A 20,553-nucleotide genomic window follows, 5' to 3' on the forward strand; every position below is an offset into this window, starting at 1 on the left:
CTAAGGAAGGTATAAACACCTTATAAACGATGTCTAGAAGTTGTCTAAACCGTTGGTTGACACCCAAAACTTTCAGAACAAGAATTCACTATAAAAGTGAAAAGAACAAGAAATGGAGAATTTCAATTGACTATGGACTTGGAGAATTCTGGTGTAAGGGATGCAATGAGCAATGCCCTCTATTTATAGGCAAGATTTAGGGTTTGTGGAGGGAAAAAGCTCAGAGATTTGAAGTGCTAGTGCTTTTATTGGCTGATTGGCATCTATGCTTGGCTAAAACATAATAGCAGTAAAACATAATACAAGTGTAATCTTGCAAATATAAAAAGAACAAAACAGGTACAAGCAAGATGTTATATGGAATGTCATGACATTAACTCATGACATCGCGCCTGCAGAGCTGGAAGGAAGATTCAGTTTGTTACTCAAGAGATACAGGATATTTGTAGAATATTTTGTAATCCTATGTGGCGCAAATTTAAAGGTCAAAAGAATATTGAAGAATCAGATCAGAAGATTGAAGATTCAGGAAGAATCAGATCAGAAGATTGAAAATTTAGCAGTTTCTAATTTAGGAGATAAATTAGGAAACTCATGATCAAAAAGACCTTGATTGTAGCAGAAGATTTCTACAGATTTGTAACAGCAAGGAGTGATGCGATTTGTAAGCCCGAGTCCAATTGAGATTAGGTTATAAATAGAAATCTTTGTAACCTATTTTTATATAGAAAACCTTGTTTAGAAAAGATGTAGTCATTAGGGTTTCTATGAAGAATAGAATAACACTTAGAAAGGGGGGGTTTGAATAAGTGTAACTTTTAAAACTTGTAAGATAAAAACAATTTGCACAATGATTTTTATCCTGGTTCGTTGTTAACTAAACTACTCCAGTCCACCCCCTTGGAGTGATTTACCTCACCTGAGGATTTAATCCACTAATCACACAAGATTACAATGGTTTTCCACTTAGACAACTTCTAAGTCTTCTAGAGTATACTGATCACAACCTGATCACTCTAGGAACAAACTGCTTGGATGCCCTCTAAGACTTTCTAGAGTATTCTGATCAACAACCTGATCACTCTAATTCTTACAATTTAATGTAAACAAATTCTTTTAAGAGTTACAGTGCTTCTTATAAAGCTATTATCACAACTGTGATTTTCTTTTAAGTTTAAGCTTAATCTCACTAATATATTACAATAGCAATGTAGTGAGGTTGAAGATGAAGTTTGAGAGCTTTTTGAATTTGACAGCGTTTCTGTATATTTTCGCAAGTGTTGTATTCAGCTTCTCATCAGAACTTCTATTTATAGGCGTTTGAGAAGATGACCATTGGGAGCATTTAATGCTTTGCGTAATCCGTACAGCATTACATTAAATATTTCACTCTTTTGTCAACTACCTCGAGCCTTGATTTCGCTGTGTCTACTGACGTTGCCTTTAATAGCTACTAACGTTCCTTTTGTCAGTCAGCGTAGCCTGCTAGCTTGTACTTGCTTCTGATCTGATGTTTGTGTAAACAACATTTGAATATCATCAGAGTCAAACAGCTTGGTGCAGAGCATCTTCTTGTCTTCTGACCTTGAAGTGCTTCTTAGCGTGATACCATGAGAACTTCAGTGCTTCTGCTTCTGATCTCAAGTCCTTTTGATGCTTCCATAGACCATGTTCTGATTCTGCTTGACCATCTTCTGATGTCTTGCCAGACCATGTTCTGATGTTGCATGCTGAACCTTCTGAGTTAGTGCTTCTTGCGCTGATTTTGTGCATACTCTTTGTATATTTCCTGAAATGGAAATTGCATAGAATTAGAGTACCACATTATCTCATACAAAATTCATATACATTGTTATCATCAAAACTAAGAATATTGATCAGAACAAATCTTGTTCTAACAATCTCCCCCTTTTTGATGATGACAAGAACATATATAAATGATATGAATTTGCAATCAGAATATCAGACGGCTAAAGACAATTACATAGCTATAGCATAAGCATATAAACATAGTGTGTGAATATGTCTCCCCCTGAGATTACCAATCTCCCCCTGAGATAAATAATCTCCCCCTGAAATAAATACTGGAAGAAATTTATAAATAAAGGACTTCCCTGAGTATTTTCCATTTCAGTTGAGACGATCACATATGCTTAGATCTTCAGAACATTCAGAGCTTCTGATTCTTGCTTCTATAGGACAGCTTCAGAGCTTGAATTTCTTCTTGAATCATCGCATGCTAGATTGTATCAGATCATTGTTGAATGTACCCGAGCATCATCAGAGCATCTCTACATCCTGAAATGTTATAAAACAAACTATACAACAAAAGTCAGAGCATGAATGAATCAGAACATAAAGTATGTATCAGAACATATAATATGTATTAGAGCAGAAACAATAATGTTTTAGAGCATATTTAGAACAGAAACATGCATCATAACATTTAAGGGATAAGAATGAGTTAGAGCATATTCTATCATCAGAATATCATAACATTCTTCCTTCTTGCTTCTAATCTTGAAGCTTCATAGCACTCAGCTTGCTTCGAATTTCCATGAGCTTGATTCCATACAGAATTGCTTTTCCTCATGTCTTTGCTTCTCATGTTGAGCTTTTAAGATTGTCTTCAATCCTGCAAAACACTTAAAGACACAGAACTTGCAAATTCTTGTTAGAAATGTGGAGACTTTCTCCCAGCAACTGATGATATAAATCATATCGGTTATCACATTTTCTCCCCCTTTTTGTCATAACATCAAAAACACAAAAGATTCAGATGAAAAACAAAACAATATGAGAGAAAAAAAGATAATTTTCATTGATAGCAAAAGAGAATTATCAGAAGGTACAAGGAAGATGCATAGAAGACAGATGCAAGAAACAAAGAAACAACTAAGACACAAAGACTAAGACGACCCTAGCTTAGACATAATCTTGGCCAGCATGTCATGAATCCCAGCATTGCTCTCAGTCTGCCTCTCCATGAAAGAGCGGAACTCAGCATTGGTGTCTTCTTGCTTGTTCATACGAGAAGCTAGCTCAGCTTGGTTCTTCTGAATAACCTCTAGAGTCTTCACTAGAAGAGAGGGTTCACCAGAAGAAGCTTCACAACTTCCGTTCAGAGGGACAACAATCTCAGCAGCAGCTTCCATTGTCAGATCATCATCATGATTTTCCTCAACAGGAATAGTCTCAGCAGGATGATCTTCAGCATCAGCTTCTCCCATATCAGCATCTTTTTCATACTCAGGAGCAGGAAGATTAGAATCTCCATTCTCAAGAGCTTGAAGAATGGCAGCAAGATTCCTTGGAGCAGAAGGACCTTCAACTTCTGGAGGATCAACAACTTCTGGAATGACCAAATTGGGGTCCTCCTCAGAAGGATTTTCCCTCAGAAAGTCAAACAATGACTTGAAGTCTCCGGTTAGAACTGGATAACTAGGTCTCCAGACCACAATATACCTACAATGGTTGGCTTCCATTTCCGCAGAAATTCGCGCTTCTACAAGATCATCAATGAATTTCTTCTCTTCAAAGCAATATCTCCCTCCAAGACGACTGAACCAGAAGTCTTCATAGTTCCTCAGAATTCCACAAGGACGTGGAGCAAGTTCTACACAAATTTCCTGAAGTTCTTCAAAATAAGCATCTGCTTTTCTTCGGAAGATTCTCCAGAATTTTCACATAGCAACATCATTTAATCCAGCATGTTCAACTATTCTGAGAGTATCAAAGACTCTTCTGATATTCCTCTTTACCATTTCATAGATTACACCAATAGGATATGCTCGGCGGGATTTGATTTGGGTTATGGGAGAGTCTGGTTTTAGAACAAGGTAGGGTTGAGGTTCTCTATCCAAACGAAAAGATGATTTTGCTTCATTCTCAAAATCTAACACTACCAGTTCAGCTTCAGGACGAGGCCTGGGAGTGTAATTGCAGTCACAGAGCAATTGCTCATGTGATGCAGAATCTGGAAGATCTGATACAAAAGGATTATTTTGAGAGGTGGAAGGAATGGGTTCATAGTTTGCATGAGGTGGGGGTTGAGAAGTGGATATATTTGTGTGAGGTGGAAAGAGAGTTTGAATGGGTTGGATATCAAGAATAGGATTTTCAAGGGCCTGGTCAGAAACAATGTTGGTTGTGGATGGAGAGGGAGGAATGGGAACATCTGTGATGGGTGAATGAGAAGGGGTAAGAGTATTGGTGACAGGAGAAGAAGGAGGTGTGAGAACATGAATATTTATGGGTGATTCTGATGGGGCTTTTTCTGGTTGATTTAGTAGTTCAGGGGTTTGAGCAACATTTATTAGTGCAACTTTTGAACGTAAAGCAGGAACAGAATCAGGTTCAGAGAGATGTATACCTTTGGACACCTTCTGAATAGCCTCAAACACAGCCTCAAGCTTCCTCTGCTTCTTATTCTTCTGCTCTTCCACAATCTTTGCCTTTCCAAGAGAAATTTCTCTTCTTCTGGCAGATTCCAGTCTCTCCTTCTCACTATCACCAGCCTTCTGACCTTCAACTACTTGAGTTGTTGGTCCTTGAATAATTTCTTCCGGCTGATTCACAGCTTCTACTTGCTGATTCACAGCTTCTTGAGCTTCTTCTTCTTCATCCGAATCCTCAATGATCAATTTTCTTTTTCTTGTAATCTTCTTTTCAACAGCCTTTTCATTTTCCACATTGTTATTTTTCATTTTTCTCTTCTTCTTTTTCTTCTTCTCAGCAGTCTCTTTTTTACTATCTTTATTTTCAATAACAACTTCCTAAACTTCTTCAGCAACAACTTCTTCTTGAGCAGCTTTCTCAACAACAACAGTAGCAGCAGCTACACTTTGGACTACCTTCTCCTGGTTAACAGAAGGATGATCAAAATTTCTTTTTGTCCTTCTTTCCTTCTTGACAACAGCATCAGGTGCAGCTTCTGAAACATCTTCTGAAGCAGCAGGCCTGGAAGTTGAAACTTTCTTGCGACCACCTTTAGTAGGAGCAACTTTGCCTTTTTCTTCCTTGAGTGATTTCAGATATTTAGTTCTGACTCCTGGCAGCTCACTTCTGAAGAAGGACTCAAAGTCAGCAAGAACAGGATCTCTTCTGCTTCTTGCTCCAGGAAGAGGTTGAGGGGTTTGTATGATAACATCAATAATACTCATCTTTCTCAAGGTGAGAGCATTCAAGCAACTTCCAGTATCAACAACAAGATCTTTGATAGTCCCTTGAGCTTCCAAGTCTTCAACAATCTTGGAATGAACCAGAAGATTTGTAATAATTCTTCCAAAAGGAATAATAGTACACTTCTTTGTTCTGAAGGCATTTCTGGAATCCCTCACAGCATTCCACATGTGGTTGAAGATTATGTAGATAACATCAACCTTCTTCTGAGTGGCAATGCAATACAGAATGTATTTCTGCTCATTATTGACAAAATTTGCAGAATGGGTTGCTTTCTTGTGATAGAAATACCCTAGAAGAATCTTGGTCCAGATTTTGTAGAGATCCGTCATGCCCTTGACACGATCGGTTTTCTTCACGTCTTTATAGAGAGTAGCCAACACCTCATCCCAATCAGCCCTTAGATCAATTTCATGAGCACCCTCAGGGTTTCTTAGATCAAACATCATTCTCAGGATGTTTTCAGTAACGACCACAAACTTCCCATGAACAAAAGACAAAATAGATTTAGGAGCTACAACAGCGTGCACCCAAAATTCTTTTACAAGATCTGGGTAAACCGGTCCACAGAACTCAACAAATAATGAAGTCCATCCTTGAAATATGATATCTTCTTTAAGATGAAACTCATGTTCTTCAAGACTATCAAAGTCTACCATAAGTTCACAGATAACTTCCAACTCCTTTTTGGGAATAGAGCAGGAGATAACCGGAACAATTTGCTGATCTTCTTCTTGAAGATGGAGAGGAGCAGATGAACCAGCGTTGAGAGATGATGAAGCAGCCATTGAAACAGTACTGAGATTGCAAGAAATATTTCTAGGTTTGCGCTTAGGGTTAGAGAAAAGGGCAAAGAGGTTACAAAAATGCATGCACAAGGAGAGAGAGAATGGGAGCGAAAAAGATAAACGTTATTATTTGAAATATATTTATAGAGGCGGATTTGAAAAAGAATGCAATAAAATTATGAGAATGAACAGTTACAGAATCAAATGAAATCAACTGCATTAAATGATGAGTGATGTTTGGTGAGAGAACGTGGTAATTGAAATGATTTACACAGTTACCTAGGGCGGCGTCCCATCAGATTCACTCACGCTTTTACCATCCGTGCAGACACGTGTTCACCATCAAAAAACACTTGAAGACAGCTGTGTTGCATTGCATTTGCTTCTGATGATGAATAGAGCTTTTCATCTTCTGATTCTGGTCACTGATTCTGACTACCATTCTTTAGAAATGATCTAGTTCTGATAGGATCATCTTTCTTTCCAAGAATCAAATCTTCTGAGTGAGCTGAGGTGAGTCTAGAAGATCTTCTGACTGTTGGGTCTTCAGAAATCCTGAGATTCTCTAAGGATGCAGCAACTTGATCTTCTGATTCTTTGCTTCTGATATTTTCAGCTTCTGAAACTTTGCTTCTTGGTTCTACAGCTTCTGATATATCAATATCTATATCTGCAAAATTCTCAAACTGCTTTGGCTTTTCAAGACTAAGCTTATCATCAAATCTGATATTGATTGATTCTTCTACAACCAATGTTTCAGTATTGTATACTTTGTAGCCTTTAGAGTGTTCAGAATATCCAAGAAGGAAACATTTTTGTGCCTTACAATCAAACTTACCAAGATGATCTTTAGTATTCAGAATAAAACAAACATATCCAAAAGGATGAAAATATGAAATGTTGGGCTTTCTGTTCTTCCACAATTCATAAGGAGTCTTATTTAGAATAGGTCTTATTGAGATTCTATTCTGAATATAACATGCAGTGTTTATTGCTTCTGCCCAGAAGTGCTTAGCCATATTGGTTTCATTGATCATGGTTCTGGCCATTTCTTGTAGAGTCATATTCTTTCGCTCTACAACTCCATTTTGTTGTGGAGTTCTAGGGCAAGAGAAATCATGGGCAATACCATTTTCTTTGAAGAACTCCTCAAAGAATCTGTTCTAAAATTCACCACCATGATCACTTCTGACCTTTATGATTTTGCATTCCTTCTCAGATTGAATCTGAGTGCAGAATTCAAGGAACACTGAATGAGACTCATCCTTGTGTTTTAATAACTTTACCCATGTCCAGCGGCTATAATCATCTACGATGACTAATCCATATTTCTTCCCTCTGACAGATGCTGTTTTGATTGGTCCAAACAGATCAATGTGCAGAAGTTCTAACGGTCTTGAGGAGGAGACAACATTCTTAGATTTGAATGCAGGTTTGGAGAACTTGCCCTTCTGACATGCTTCACACAGAGCATCTGATTTGTATTTCAGATTTGGGAGTCGTCTGACCAGATTTAGTTTGTTAATCTGAGAAATCTTTCTCAAACTAGCATGTCCTAATCTTCTGTGCTAGACCCATTGCACTTCAGAAACAGACATAAGGCAAGTCACCTTCTGCCTTACAGCCTTGCAAGACTTTTGACTGAAGATAATGTCATAACCATTGTCACTTAATTGACTTATGGACAATAAGTTATGCGCTAGTCCTTCTACAAGAAGTACATTAGTTATGGAAGGAGAGTTACCAGTACTTATGGTTCTAGACTTGACTTCTCCACCAAATTTAAGCACCAGGTCTTGGAACATAGACCTTCTTCCCGTCATGTGTCGCAAGTACCCAGAGTCCAGGTACCATGACATTTTGTGCTTTGTCTTCTTTGCTGCTAAGGATATCTGCAACAGAAATTATCTTCTCCTTAAGTACCCACAGTTTCTTGGGTCCTTTCTTGTTAGTTTTCCTCAAGTTCTGGTTGAACTTGGGTTTAGCATGATAAGTAACAGGAGGAACAACATGATATTCTTTAGCTTTGGCAGCCTGATATTTTTTAGGTTGTGTCACATGCTTCTTGGTGTGTGTAGTATTAAAGCTTTTGGCATGTGAAGTGAGCCTAATATCATGTGAGTGGCCATATTTGAACTGATCATACAATGGCTTGTATGTGATTTTCAAATCATCTACAGGTTCAAATTTACGTGGGATATCACCCTCACAGCCAACGCCAATCCTTTTGTTTCCAAAAACACCATATATCATAGAAGCAAGGTGACTTCTGCCAATACTTCTAGATAGAAACTTTCTGAAGCTCGATTCATATTCTTTCAGAATATGATTGAGACTAGGAATGGATTTTTCTGATTTAGAAGGAGATCCAATATCTTTGGATAATTTTAAAACTTTTTCCTTCAGTTCAGAATTTTCCACTTCCAGCTTCTTAGTTTCAAATTCAAATAGCTTTTTCAGCTTTTTGTATTTGATACTAAGATGAGCCTTGAGTTCCAAAAGTTCAGTTAAACTGGAAACTAACTCTTCTCTAGATAGTTCAGAAAATACCTCTTCAGAATCTGATTCTGATGTAGATTCTGATTCGTCATCCATTGTGGCCATCAGTGCAAGGTTTGCCTGCTCGCCTTCAGAGTCTGATTTTGATTCTGATTCTGAATCATCCAATGTTTCCATAAGACCTTTCTTCTTATGAAACTTCTTCTTGGGATTCTCCTTCAGAAGTTTTGGACATTCATTCTTAAAGTGTCCAGGCTCATTGCATTCATAGCAGATGACCATCTTCTTGTCAGATCTTCTGCCTCCAGAAGATTCTCCTCTTTCAGGCTTCTTTGAACTTCTGAAGCTCTTGAACTTCCTTTGCTTGCTCTTCTAGAGATGGTTTACCCTTCTGGAGATCATGGATAATTCATCTTCTTCTTCTGATTCTGATTCTTCAGAATCTACTTCTTCAGCCTGAAAAGCGTTAGTGCATTTTTTATAATTAAATTTTAACGCAATAGACTTACCTTTCTTCTGAGGTTCATTAGCATCCAGCTCAATTTCATGACTCCTCAGAGCACTGATCAATTCTTCAAGAGAGACTTCATTCAAATTCTTGCAAATTTTGAAAGCAGTCACCATAGGACCCCATATTCTTGGCAAGCTTCTAATGATCTTCTTGACATGATCAGCCCTATTGTATCCCTTGTCAAGAACTCTCAATCCAGCAGTTAGCGTTTGAAATCTTGAGAACATCTTCTCAATATTCTCATCATCCTCCATCTTGAAGGCTTCATATTTCTAGATCAAGGCAAGAGCTTTAGTCTCCTTGACTTGGGCATTTCCTTCATGGGTCATTTTCAATGACTCATATATGTCATAGGCAGTTTCCCTGTTAGATATCCTCTCATATTTAGCATGAGAGATAGCATTCAGCAAAACAGTCCTACACTTATGATGATTTTTGAATTGCTTCTTTTGATCATCATTCATTTCTTGTCTTGTAACGTTTACACCAGTAGCTTTCACTGGATGTTTGTAACCATCCATCAGCAGATCCCATAAGTCACCATCTAGACCAAGGAAGTAACTTTCAAGTTTATCTTTCTAGTATTCAAAGTTTTCACCATCAAATACTGGTGGTCTAGTGTAACCATTGTTACCATTTCCATTGTATTGCTCAGCAGAGCCAGATGTAGATGTATTTGTTGTATCTTCACCAGCCATCTTGACTTAAGCGTTTTTCTCTTCCTGAATCTTTTCTAAACACGGTTAAGTGCTTGCACCTTAGAACCGGCGCTCGGATGCCAATTGAAGGATAGGAAAACACTTAGAAAGGGGGGGTTTGAATAAGTGTAGCTTTTAAAACTTGTAAGATAAAAACAATTTGCACAATGATTTTTATCTTGGTTCGTTATTAACTAAACTACTCCAGTCCACCCCCTTGGAGTGATTTACCTCACCTGAGGATTTAATCCACTAATCACACAAGATTACAATGGTTTTCCACTTAGACAACTTCTAAGTCTTCTAGAGTATACTGATCACAACCTGATCACTCTAGGAACAAACTGCTTAGATACCCTCTAAGACTTTCTAAAGTATTTTGATCAACAACCTGATCACTCTAGTTCTTACAATTTAATGTAAACAAATTCTTTTAAGCGTTACAATGCTTCTTATAAAGCTATTATCATAACTGTGATTTTCTCTTAAGTTTAAGCTTAATCTCACTAATATATTACAACAGCAATGTAGTGAGGTTGAAGATGAAGTTTGAGAGCTTTTTGAATTTGACAGCGTTTCTGTATATTTTCGCAAGTGTTGTATTCAGCTTCTCATCGGAACTTCTATTTATAGGCGTTTGAGAAGATGACCATTGGGAGCATTTAATGCTTTGCGTAATCCGTACAGCATTGCATTAAATATTTCACTCTTTTGTCAACTACCTCGAGCCTTGATTTCGCTGTGTCTACTGACGTTGCCTTTAATAGCTACTAACGTTCCTTTTGTCAGTCAGCGTAGCCTGCCAGCTTGTACTTGCTTCTGATCTGATGTTTGTGTAAAAACGTTTGAATATCATCAGAGTCAAACAGCTTGGTGCAAAGCATCTTCTTGTCTTCTGACCTTGAAGTGCTTCTTAGCGTGATACCATGAGAACTTCAGTGCTTCTGCTTCTGATCTCAAGTCCTTCTGATGCTTCCATAGACCATGTTTTGATTCTGCTTGACCATCTTCTGATGTCTTGCCAGACCATGTTTTGATGTTGCATGCTGAACCTTCTGAGTCAATGCTTCTTGCGCTGATTTTGTGCATACTCTTTATATAATTCCTGAAATGGTAATTGCATAGAATTAGAGTACCACATTATCTCATACAAAATTCATATACATTGTTATCATCAAAAATAAGAATATTGATCAGAACAAATCTTGTTCTAACATTCTATAGGTAGACCACCCAGGTTGTGGGATGGCTGCCATGTCCTTCTCGAAACCTGTAGGTAAGAGAAGTGATCATTCTCACTCGAAACATGTAGGTAAGAGTTGAGTATTGTATTCTTGATTGAAGCTGTGAAGCAAGATCAAGATATTGTTCACTGTTAATTGTGTAAATAGTTGTTGCAGGGTTGTAACAGTTAGGTATCACTAGGGAGTGAGCAGAGGTTCTCTTGTCTTGGATGGATGTCTGAGATAAAGGTTGCATTGGGTAGTGACTAGGTAAACTAGAGGTTATTTATCTGTAAACCTGAGGTTGTTTACAAAAGATAGTACTACTGATAGTGAAATCTTCTTCCTGGCTTGGTAGCCCTAGAGTAGGTAGTTAGACCGAACTGGGTTAACAATTAACTGTGTTATTTATCTTATGCATTGTGTTGTTTGTTCAGTCATGGATGTTATGACATCGTTTATGACATCAGGTTCAGAAGTGTTAGTTGTTCCTTTACAGAACCATATAAACTTTACAATCTGGTTATGTTGATTGAACATATGTGATCCCAGGTCTCATTGACTCCTGTTTAGGGGTAATTAAAAGGTGGGGATCTTTCTAGTTTGCCTCTGCTACCTTAATAACAGATCAGATGTATTGACATCGTGAATGACATTCGAGTCTGTCATACCAGAATTTCAATTGGTATCAGAGCAGGCATACTGTCTGTTTCTGGATGCGATCCATGAGGGATACATTCTAGTTGTGGTAAAGGTAGAAAATTGTTTGAACAAGGAATGTTCATATTGTATGGTCCCTTGAAGTGGAGGATGCACCTATGTGTGGAAGATTAGACTAACCTGACCTAGAGCTGTGATGCTGGATCAAGGAGTGCTAAATCCAAATACTTCATGCGGGAGTGAAGAAATTGAATTTCAGAACTAATTCGACCGGTATCTATGGAAAGAGAAGAATCACATCAAAAGCTTCATGCGGGAGTGAAGATATTGATACGGTAATCTCTGTGTATATGCGAGTTCATCAGGTCAGGGTTTTCGTTAGGTCTAGTATGTTGCTTGATGCAGAAGCAAGCATTGTGCAAGGTTGAGTAGTAATCAATTTGTAGTTGTCATGCTTACAACTAACACTTGAAGTAAGCATTGTGTGAATTCTGTTGAGGTATGACTATTTTCTGCTGCATAGTCTCTGTGAAACCCTAAGGTTATTTATAGTCAACATAATGTATGGCAGATATTGACAGCTATAATTAAAGTGTCAAAGATACTTGAGTAACCTCTCAAGTCCGCTCATAATGACATGGTTTATTAGAGCTGATCAATGTCAACTAATCAATGATATTCATAATCATCTGCAAGTGTAAACCTTGAAAAACTTCAAGGCTGGAGTGTTCCTTGAAGGAGGAACAGATGTCCTACCGGATGTTGGGACATTAGTACTGGTATGCAGCTACTAGATGAAGAACAGATGTTCTGGTGCTAAACTAATGTAGTGTGAGAACATTGGTTTGGAACCTACTCGTGGTCTGGAAGAGGATACATCCGACTATAAGTTAATAAGGACACGATTAACATGTGTTTCTACTCCAATCCAGTTTGAAGTAAAAGCTTAGTGCCTCAAGAAAACTCATGAAGGTAATCCTTTCTGATCATTTGTGATTAAATTAAGAAGAGCTTACATCTGGCATTCTCCTCTATAGGTACAGACTATGGCATCCATCATCTCAAAATCAGAATAAATTTCTGAAGAAAAGCTTATTGAGATGCTAGCTATTGTATTCCTTGATATGTCTAGGTATTACTGATAAATGGATTATTCTATTCTCTCCCCGAGTGTTGTCAATTTTACATTGAGAATGTTAACCAAGAACCATGAAGGATGATGTCATATCTGATGTCACAACATCATCTCAAGATCTTTAGTTTCTTTGTAGTATATTTGCCAAGAGAAGAAATTACAAATGTGAAGAGGTAATCAGTCAGAATGACCTAGTGTGAGTAGCAAATTCTAATTGAAAAGCTGGTAAGTACTTTGACGGGAGACTTAGTACTTATTGGGTTTAAAACCTGGATGCTAGACTGAGAAGAAGTTCTTCTAGCTATGTGTTCTCAATTATCTTCACACATTAAGGAAGAATGGCAAGAGTATCTGGTGTAGCATACTGATTTTGTTAAATATCTTGATGGGAGCTGGATATTTACAATGTTTGTATGAAATGACTCAGACATGTATGCTGAAGATTAATTTATGGTTATACAATCATCGTTTCTTCTACTTCAAGTTGCAGAGTGTGGCAATCTGAATCTTGTGTAGTAAGTAAATTGAAGTTTCTAAACTTGGAAACTGTGGCAAATTCCAAATGAAGGGAACTTCAAGGACGAACATCAAAAATGTCCTAAATTTGTATATCTCAGGGGGAGTAAAAGAATATGAAGATCAGTAAAGACAATGTTATTCTGCTTCTATCCTAATGTAAAGTCTTTCAAAGACTAACCTTGAAGCCAGAAGAACAAAGTCACACAAGATGTCAGAACATAACTCAAATCATGTTTATTCTCAAAAACCAGCAAAGAATATTCTTTGCATTATCATCCGAAGACATGGATTGAAGGTGCGTGTCACTTGTTCTGACCTAGTGCATGATCCAACCTATGCACAAGTCCACCTGGTGCAGTTCATCTTCAAATAACATCTCTTGATCGAGACTTTAGTTAAAGTCCAGGTATGTTGTTTAAATTGCTCAGGTTTATAGAGTCTTTTCATTTTGTTTGAGTCTTGTTTGAGTCCCTCATGTTCTTCTTTCGAATATGAGAAATGTCTAGAGTCTAGGTTATGATTGTCTAATTGTGACAAACATAGGGTTTAAGGGTAGTGTTCAGACATTGTTAAGTCTGAGGTCATTTTTTATAGTTGTTTGGTAAAGAATAAGAGTCTTGTTTCGTGTCGTGAACACAAATTGTTTCATGTGTTCCAAGTCCTCTATAGAGAAGTGTTATCTCTTATGGATAGTCAGAGTTTGTTTGAGTTCAGACAAACTTATGTCTTGAGTGATGTCAACATCACAAAGTGCATTTATCCTGGAAGAAGGACTAGGAATATGCATTAGAAGTTTGAAAAAGCGACATTATTGTCTAAAGTTGCAGTACAGGCATAATGTGGATTAGAATGGGCAGGTTCTGATCTGGATGTAAGTAATTTGTTCTGGCAATACATAATTACTTTCATGATGAAGACTTCACTTAGTGAAAATGAATATGAAGACAAAAGTTCTATGATCTGATCAACACAGCTAAGGACAAAGGAGAATCATTCCGGTTCAAGGAGCATGTTAATCAATGTGTGAGATTGAGAAACACCATATCAAGAAGGATTTCGAATTTTCTTAAGCAGACCATGATCTGATCCAAACATGGTAACGCTATGCTCAACAAAGTTCAAGAAGTGGCAGTTCTGTATGTCGAGATTTTCGAAACCTCCTTGTGCGTGCTTCTAGTATCAAAAGGTCATTAGTTGATCATTTCTAGAGGAGATAAGTTTGTAAACAAGGGTCTGTTGAAGAAAGAGATGAACCTTGTGGAAAAAACTGGTAGTACAAATTTCAGACACAATGTTATAAGATCTTTCTTCTGGTGTAAGTATTTAATGTAAAGGAGCAACTTTGTTATAGTGAGTGTGTTCAGCAGGATAGTTGAACAGAGGGTGCGGCTCTTGAAGATATGAAGATGCGTCTTATATTTTCCATTCATCATTTCAAGCTTATTCCTTGAAGAAGCTCAGGCTATCTCAGATAGGGGGAGTAACTTCTTTTGTCAAGAAAAGTTTCGGTTAAAAATACTTTAACATCATGAAGAAAACGTGACATTTTTGTCAGTTATTTGTCAATGGTTAAATCTAACAATGTGCAATTGGAAACCACAATTCCTTCTCTACATTAATGAGGTAGTTGTATGTCTAACAGTCTCAAGGTGTTCAGAACAACAGAAGTCTATGTCTATGACTAGTGAGTAAGTGGGGAGTTTGTTACTTGGTCCGTAGGATGCTTTTTTTAAAGAATCTTGAGCTATATGCTTAAAAGGAAGAAAAGTGACAATGACTGAAAGGATGTCGTGACATGTTTAACGACATTGAATCTTCTAAGTCAAACAAGGAAATTTGTCTTGAAGTTTATCTACACAGCAGTGGTTGGTGTAAAGCACAATCAATGACTATGCATGCACTGGTATTTCAAGATAACTCCTATCAGAAAAACAATCAAAAACTGCTTTGGAAAGAGTAATTACTTTTGGAAGTATTTCCTAATTAACCGTTTGACCGTTGAACAAGACCAAAGACCATCGTTATTTCCTATAATATCTAATGGCTATATAATGGCATCTCCATGGATTACTGAATCAAACTGTCATACCCCAAAATTTGCCCGTCTTATTTCTCTTAAATCAAACTCCTATCAAAGTACAAAACTCAAAGACATCCCTCCTAAACAAAGGCTCAAGAAACTAGGGTTATGTTGTTCTGAGGAAAATCAATGAATCAAAAGCTCCAATACACCTCATATGGTTTATGATGTTTCAAACTACCTCCATGACAAAATTCAAGGCTCAATTCAAAGAGTTGATCACTTAATTGCTCAGAAAGTCAACAGTTGACTGATTTGACCTAAAACTCAACCGTGGTCAAAGTACAATTAAAACTCCTGATTTTTTGTCAACATCCTTATTTTGAAGTATCATTCACCATTTGATCAAGAATTTATCATGGTTCATCAAGGAAAGATCAGGAGTCAACAAATTCAAAAGTTTCTAAATTAGGGTTTTCATTAGAGAAAGTCAACTGAACTTTGACCAGCCATAACTTTCACATGGAACATCAGAAATTTCACATCTAAAGCTCATTTTGAAGGAAATTTAATTCTCTACAACTTTGTCTCTCACACGCCAAGTCTAAAAATGCTTCATTAGAGAGATATGGATCAAAACATTATAGGTCCTTTTCAAAAGTCAACCAAAAGTCATCTTTTTCAAAAGAGCATACAAGGTGCATGGAAAATTATTTTGACATGAGACCAAAAACATTGGTTAGAGGACTCTTCAAGGTTTCTATAAAGTCCTAGAAATCCTCTATACCTCAAAAATTGAGGCAGATATTCCTTGTCAAAGTTGGACAATTTTGAGAAGGAAAATGTGAAGAAAGAGGCCTGAAAATGGATTTCTTCGCAAATAGGCCCAATATTTTTTGGTCCAAACTTGTTCCACAAGTTACCAATGGGGTCCATATCCAATTCCACAAATTATTGATGATTATTTGATTTTATATGAATTTTTATTCATTAAAAAATCAATTTAATCAAATGTTTTGAAAGAAAATGCAAAAGATTTGTTTTGAATTTATTTTTCAATCAATTTCAATCACTTAAATGACCAATATTTGAGCCAATTTCGTTGCAATACAGATTGGTAAGAAGAGATTGGATTTAGGCCAATTTTAGCAAGTTTTAAAGAAGATTTTTCCAATGAAAGGCCAATCTTTGACTCATCAAAATTCAAGCCAATTTTGTTGACCTAAATTTCCTACTATAAGTACCTAAGTGCTACAGATTATGAGGGAGAGGATTCATAAGGTTTTTGCAGTCGGAGAGAGTTTGTGGCAAGTTCAAGAAGGTAAAAAAAATTTCAATTCGATTGGGGTGCTGCAGCCATCTTCAAGAAGATTTGAAGATCAATTCACATTCTGGAGGCACCAAGGAAGCGTTCACGATCAGTTTCGAGTCTTGAAGCGCTTGGAATCGCGTCCATAATACTCACGGTTTACCCAATGTTTTTAGTTTCGATTACATGTATTTGTGCATCATTAACGAGTTTCAATTACATACATGTGTTTAGACTAGTGCTTATAATATTTCTGGATCGTTAATTTGAGTTTCACGGCCGTTTGAAGGATCTACCATGGTTAGGGTTTAGAGGTTCATAGTTTGGGGCCGTGCTATTAGAGAACTAATTAACCTAAATCAGCTATGTTTTCGTGTTCATAGGATAATACTTGTTTGATCTGGGTTTGTTTTTGCGAATTATTGCACTTGTGTCGTGAGTTTGCAACTTGCAGATTATGGCTATGAAAAAACTGCAGCCAAATGCCAGCAAAACCGTAGCTAAGCCTTTGGGACGATGAAGAAGATGATATAGGGCCTCGCGCGCGTGTTTGAATTTCAAAATATATGAATTTTGTTTTCATATATTAACTTGCGAGGTAAGTTATATTTCAATTAAAATATGTAGCTCGAATGGCAGGCGCCCCCCCTTGGCAATCAGTGTGACCCCTGTTCGATTCTCCCATGGGGCAACTTCATATTTGTTTTTTTGTTGAGTTACCTATTCCCCAATCCAGTGTGCCACGCCCACTGAGCCTCACCATGTAGCCTCAGAACAGAGCCCTACGATCTCATCAAGTCTGGATCCAACAATTTTGAGCATACAAGTGTACCAAAGACCTCCTTGGCTATACCACACAGAATAAAAAAGCTAAGTATTTCTTATTTTTCTTGTTTTTATTTATTTATTTAGTTTCTTTTATTTTAATTCCTATCTGTTTTTTTTAATAAATATTAAATTTATTTCATATAATCCTTTGTTTTTTTTATTTCACGACTTTTAATTATTTATTCGAAAGTCGATTTTCCCTATATCATTTTAATTTTAAATTTTTATTTGTTTATACGTTTAATTAATTAAAATATTAGGTTTAACTCTATAATTGTTAAATTTTGTGTCGATTTCTTTATTTAGCCGAACTTTTGATTTCATTAACCTTTCAGGGTTTGTGTAACATCATTTATTTTTTATTTTACCTTTTTGGGTTAAAAATATGGTTAATACCGATCGTCAATGACTCTTTAATACACAAAGGTTTTCCTTGTGCCATTTTTTTAGGGTTAGCACCAGGGTTTCCTCCGACTACGAACCATATCAGATCAAAAAGCTAAGTCCCGATTTAATCCTTAATTAAGTATTTGTTATTTTTTTCCTCTTTTATTTAAAATTAGGGTTTTCCTTCAAACATAATAAACTCCGCCTACACTCACCCCTTTTCTGTCTATTTTTCCTTTTCCAATTTTCAGGGTTAACAAACCAGTCAAAGCTCAAATGTTCGGTAACCCTAAAACTCAATTTACTTTGTTTTCCTTTTATTATTACTTATGTCATAACTATTTGCCTTGTGGGGTTTTATTGCTTTTCTTCCCCCATTCCCATAATATTATTGTATCTGCTCCGAGGTTGTATTGTGTGGCCTTGAAGGCACTTAAATCTGTCATATTATATTATTGTGTGGTTAGTAATCCTCGGGAGTGATAACCCTGAATTGAATTAGAGTCATTTAATTACAAGATAATTTATTCTGAATCTAATCACGTGATTGATGCACCCACGCACCTTTTATGGTACCCCTCTTGTTGCCTGTTGCCTGTCGCCTGTTGCCTTGTGTTTTAATGCAGAATAGCCAAGTCCCTCGAATATGAGGATACCTCAGTAATATTTCCCTCGGTTCATTCAGATCATAAGTCCCTAATGATGCTGCCTTCGATTCGCTAATATGATCTCGTCCCTCGATGTTGCCTACGAAATGCTGAGGTATCCTCTGGTTGCCTAAACGAAAGGCTATTCTGATCCTTCCATTAGACTACCTGCCCCCCTATGGCATGGGACAGTCTTGTGGCGAACGATGATTCGATGACCCGTTAACCTCCAAATCAAAGGACTTCCTTACCCTCTTATGGTAGGGATAGCCCTGAAAGGCTAAAAAGAACATTTTTCATCTAACCAGGTAATTGCCCCTAATTGCCTTGCTCTGGCTTAAATCTTTTTCTTACATCTTTTTCTTAAACACTCTCAAGGCTATACTCATTTACGAGCTAAAGTCCTTGTTTCTTCTTCTTTTACATTTCTTTCAAAGAGCAAAGCAATTAAGAGCCCATGGATAACCATGGATGCAATGGGTGCGTTACACCTTCCCTTTGCATAAATTACCCCCCGAACTCACTTTTTTATTTAAAAGGTTTTTCCTGTTCTTTTAGCCTTTCTATTAATTTGGATAAATAAAAGTCGGTGGCGACTCTTGCTTACTATGACATCTCGATAAAGTGAGTTCACCGTATTACACAAACTCTCTCAAGATGTTGTTCGTGTGTGTTATTATGGGTCGTGTTTGGGTTTGGTATTATGATGGGTTGTTGTACCAAAACCTCTTCAGAAAAAGAAAAACACGGGCTGGGGATGTTGATGGTCTCTACCATGGGTTTTTCTGCAATAACAACAACGATGTTCCACCATATACAACCTTCTGTATAGGAACTATTATCGTTGTGATTTGTGATCTGAGTTATGAACACAATTGTGATTTGTGTTCTGAGTTACTAGGACAGGTGGAAAGTTTCACTCAAGTCCTCTGTCAGGGTCTAAGCTAGGATTTGTTTTATGGTTCAGGACTAGAGAAGGGGTCTCTTATGCCACCATTAGTCCTCCAAGACAAAGGCCTTCTCCCATCTTCTTCCTCGTGTTCATCAGTGTTGCATGAAGGTGTTCCACTACATATTATGACATCGGATTATTCTTTGTCATATTATGTCTAAAAAGGGGGGAGAGAATGTCATCTTCTGATTTTGCTACTGTAAATAGAAACAAAGGATTTTGTAGCAGACTGAAGATGTTATGATGTGGTTCAAGTCCGAAAGAACAAAAGGTAAAGCCCAATTCTGAGAATGTAAAATTCTGTTCTTCCTTGTCGTTTTGAAATATGAAGTATTTGTGTTTTGCTGCATTTTTAATGAATGTTTAGTTTTAGCCAAAATATGCCGAAGGGGAGATTGTTAGTGTTTTTATTGGCTGAGTGGCATCTATGTTTGGCCAAAACATAATAGCAGTAAACCATAATACAAGTGTAATCATGCAAATATAAAAAGAACAAAACAGGTACAAGCAAGATGTTATATGGAATGTCATGACATCAACTCATAACATCGCGCATGTAGAACTGGAAGGAAGATTCAGTTTGTTACTCAACAGATACAGGATAATCGTAGAATATTTTGTAATCCTATGTGGCGCAAACTGAATGGTCAAAAGAATATTGAAGAATCAGATCAGAAGATTGAAGATTCAGGAAGAATCAGATCAGAATATTGAAGATTCAGCAGTTTCTAATTTAGGAGATAAATTAGGAAACTCATGATTAAAAAGACCTTGATTGTAGTAGAAGATTTCTGCAGATATGTACCAGCAATGAGTGCTGCGATTTGTAAACCCAAGTCCAATTGGGAATAGGTTATAAATAGAAATCTTTGTAACCTAGTTTTATATAGAAAACCTTGTTTAGAAAAGATGTAGTCATTAGGGTTTATGTAGGTAGACCACCCAGGTTGTGGGATGGCTGCCATGTCCTTCTCAAAACCTTTATGTAAGAGAAGTGACTGTTCTCACTCGAAACCTGTAGATAAGATTTGAGTATTGTATTCTTGATTGAAGCTGTGAAGCAAGATCAAGTTACTGTTCAATGTTAATTGTGTAAATAGTTGTTGCAGGGTTGTAATAGTTAGGTATCACTAGGGAGTGAGCAGAGGTTCTCTCGTCTCGGTTGGATGTCTGAGATAAAGGTTGCATTGGGTAGT

The sequence above is a fragment of the Vicia villosa genome, unplaced genomic scaffold (assembly GCF_029867415.1).
Source record: "Vicia villosa cultivar HV-30 ecotype Madison, WI unplaced genomic scaffold, Vvil1.0 ctg.004410F_1_1, whole genome shotgun sequence".
Classification (NCBI taxonomy): domain Eukaryota; kingdom Viridiplantae; phylum Streptophyta; class Magnoliopsida; order Fabales; family Fabaceae; genus Vicia; species Vicia villosa.